This window comes from Echinops telfairi, unplaced genomic scaffold, assembly GCF_000313985.2.
Source record: "Echinops telfairi isolate 266 unplaced genomic scaffold, ASM31398v2 ScPeMD7_7469;HRSCAF=8507_0, whole genome shotgun sequence".
NCBI lineage: Eukaryota > Metazoa > Chordata > Mammalia > Afrosoricida > Tenrecidae > Echinops > Echinops telfairi.
Genome location: NW_022111372.1, coordinates 32,532,705 through 32,536,379, shown reverse-complemented (window position 1 = coordinate 32,536,379; position 3,675 = coordinate 32,532,705). Strand labels below are relative to the sequence as shown.

General features: G+C 43.2%; 1 protein-coding gene across 1 annotated transcript in view; it reads right to left on the bottom strand.

Annotated features, from left to right (window-relative positions):
* LOC101652448 (beta-1,3-galactosyltransferase 5-like) overlaps nucleotides 1-1,559 on the bottom strand; it is a 9,226-nt gene extending 7,667 nt beyond the window's left edge. The window contains exon 1 of the mRNA XM_004697326.2: nucleotides 1,437-1,559. The gene's annotated coding sequence lies outside the window, so the exon portion shown is untranslated. The remainder of the gene's footprint in view (nucleotides 1-1,436) is intronic.
* Nucleotides 1,560-3,675: the final 2,116 nt, after the last annotated feature.

Here is a 3,675-nt window from a genome sequence, read left to right as displayed (position 1 = left end):
TTGTCTTCAGCGGTTGTGTCGGGAAGGTGAGCATCATAGAATGCCAATATACTAGAAGAAAGTATTCTTGTGTTGAGGGAGTACTTGAGTGGAGGGAGGGCCTTCCTCTTTTTCTCTGTTCCTCTACTTCACCACGCATGATATCCTTCTCCAGGACTGCCTTCTCCTAACAAGATGTCCAAAGTACGTGAGACAAAGTACACGAGTTCTCATTCCCACAATGTGCCTTTCCCAAGAACCTTTAAACAAATAAGCAAAACTGTTTCTGTCGAGTCGATTATGATTCACTGCGACCCTGTATGCTACAGACAAAGATGGCTACGTAGAATTTTCTTGGCTGGAACTTTTATAAGTGTAAATTACTAGGCTTTCCTTGCTATCATTGCAGGATGGGTTCAAACCATCACTATTTCGGTTAGTCGTCTTACACAAATAGCTACACACTTGTATATATGTATGTCCATGTCTTCTTGCTGGTCCTATGGAGTATTTCTCTAGAGAATCTTCATTAAGACAGACTCTGGCCATAGAGATTCTAATAAGCAGCTATAGGATCCTGGAATCAATATTCCAGCTGGTACCCTGGGCTCTAATTTAGCCTGGCCCCTTGGATAAGCACTAGTGCGTTGGTCCCACCAAATCTGGAGCCCACATAAGCAAGGTGAAAGTCCTCAGATCAGCCATAAGTCCTAGTTTTTCAATGGACTGATAGTGGAGACTGAGAATAACCTTCTTGGACTGACTGTAGAGACTGAGAATATCCTTCTCCAAGAGAAGTGAAGGAAAACTGTGGGAGTGTGATGGACGTGGTTATGGACGGAGGAGGTCTGGACCTCCTGAGTGACACATGGCCTGGAGCCCAGGATGAGCAGTAAATCCCCCAGTCAAGCCCACACTAGCACAGGTATGGCCAGGGGGTTGGGACCGATGCCCATGTTGGGAGACTAGACTTGGGACTTCTCAAAGTACAGATCGTTTATGAAGTAGTTTTTCAGGAAATGAATGAACCTGACCACCCACCTTCACAGTTCCTTATTTTCATGGCAGTGCTCCTACAAAGTGTACTGAGTCAGACACCATGAACCAGTGGTTCTCAACCTTCCTACGGCCGCAACCCTTTCATACAGTTCCTCATGTGGAGGTGACCCCCAACCATAAAAGTATTTTCATTGCTACTTCCTGTCATTTTGCTATTGTTATGAATTGGGTGACCCCAAAGGGGTCACGACCCACAGGTTGGGAACTGCTGCCTTGAACCAAGATCTGGGCCTCAGGTCAAGCAGAAGAGACGGTGCCACCTGCCTGTAAAGGTGTAGCGTGGCCCTGAGCAGAGGCTGAGCCACTGTGGGTGCCCTCTTGCAAAATGGAGAAGTAATGTGGAATGAAATTCATCACACTGCCCAGACCCACACTGCGCCTCACCTCTCAGCTCCTACCTGTCCACCACAGAGGGCTGAACATCCTTGTCAGAAGCTGAGGTCACCGCGCAGCTCCTGGAGGCCTCCCAGGCATCTTCCGAGCAGTGTGTTAATGATGCTTAGTGACTCAGGGATGCTTACAATGTTGAGGTACCCAAGAGAGTCTTTCAGAAGCATATTGAAGAGGTGTTCCAAAAGAAAGAGGAATAAAACCACCTGAAGAAGAAAGCACAGGTCAGACCCTCAAGAATACACCCTTCACAGGACCCAGAGCTTTTGTTAGAGTGACAGAAATTTTTGGAACTGGTTAGTAATGATGATGGATGAATGACAATGGTGAGTGTAATGAATGTCACGGAACTGCATGTGTGAAAATGGGTGGAGTGCCTGTGTTAGTCTGGGTACTTTAGAGAAACAAATCCACAGAAACTCATGTATAAGAGAGGGTATTACATAAAAGTTAAGTGCTCATCAAGAAAACATCCCAAGTCAGTGCTGCCCAAGCCCACAAGTCCAACATTAATCCATTAACCTATATGTCCAACACCAATCCAAAGTCCTCCTCTACCTCACAAAACAGACACGATGATGCTGACTGCAGGAGGAAAGCCAAGTCAGTGAGTGTGTAAACATCTCGGCGCTGGCAGGGGTCTCTACACGGGTGCTCCAGCACCCAGGGCTGCATCGGGGTAGGTCCATATGGCTTCTCCTCAGGGATGTCTTGCAGGAAGTGAGCCTTTCCAGCTAAAGCAGGGAACTGGCTAAGGCAACTGCACCCTGGTCCGGCCATCACAAATCAAGAGACCTGAGAACTCAAAAGGGGAGGTTTACCGAGCCATTTATCCCTCGGCCCTTCAATTAACCCCACATGTGTTTGTCAACCAGGTTGGCACAATAAACTAATAAACTGCCTCAGTGCCAAATGTTTTGTTGCCTATAATTTAACATTGTTTTTATTTGTTTGCTTGAAACTAGCTCACATTACAAAGGAATTTAAGTCAATTTCAATTTTACTTTTCCCCTTTTATAAACATAATCACTCAGATCAGTTCTGATGGGTAAGAAATCTGGGGGGTTTTGTTTTTTCCTTTTTTTGCACTGTGCAATTCCTTTGTTTTGTGCATATTAGTGCTTTACAAACACTACAACCATAAAGAACACAATTTCAAGTACTGTACTTTTAGTTTGGGGAGATCACAGTCTACAGACTCAATTTTTTTTAACTTTATTTATTCTTCAACAATTTTATTGGCACATAATTTACATATCACAGAATTGAATAGTTCAATTGTTCAAACATATCAAGGGGAAATTGTACAATCACCACCACATCCATCCTAGAGCGTTCCCTCCCCCATGGTGAGCTGTGCAATCGCGATCCACTTCAGGGCTCCCTCCCCCTCCTGCCTTCAGCATTTACTCCCAAATTCTCCATTCTTCTGTCACCCACCCCCTCCCTGACATTTCCGGTAACAACTTGTATCAGTTATTATTATTGTCTGGAGGGTTTTTAAAGCTGTAGTCCTTCTGTCTCTTTTTTAATTTTAAATTTTTATTTTTATTATTTTTCACTTTTAATTGTAGAATACAAATAAAACTGAAACCCAATAAACACTAGATTTTTTCAAAGCTGTGTATTTAATTTTTTTTACAAAACAACCTTATCACCTTCAGAGTACCCTCTATTACACTGAATACATTTGTCAAATCTGCAAGTCCATTCTTGAAAACATTATTCAAACTCATCAGTTTGGATGGTTGACAGCACCTCCCTCATTTTTTTTCTTCACCCCTTCTATATCATCAAATTGCTGTCCTTTCATGCCCCACCTTAATCTACAGAAACAAAAAGAAGTCACACAGAGCGAAGTCAGGTGAGTAAGGTGCTTGGGACAAGAGAAGCATGCTGTTTTTTGCCAAAAACTGGTGCACTGAGATGGCTGCGTGAGCAGGTGCACTGTCATGGTAGCAATACAAGTCCCCCAAATGTCACATATCAGGACTTTTTTATCGCACACAGTTACACCATCTTTTCAAATCCCCTAAATAGAAAGCTTGATTAACAGTATCCAAATGTAGTACAAGTCAACATTTTTGTCTGTTCGGGAAGTTGACGGACATCAGAATGAGGTTTGTTGTCAATTGATATTTCACTTTTTTTAAATGAGAAAACCACTTGTACACTTGAGTTTTTCCCATAGTGCTGTCCTTGTAAGCTATGTTCAACATCACAACAGTTTCTGTGGCATTCTTCCCG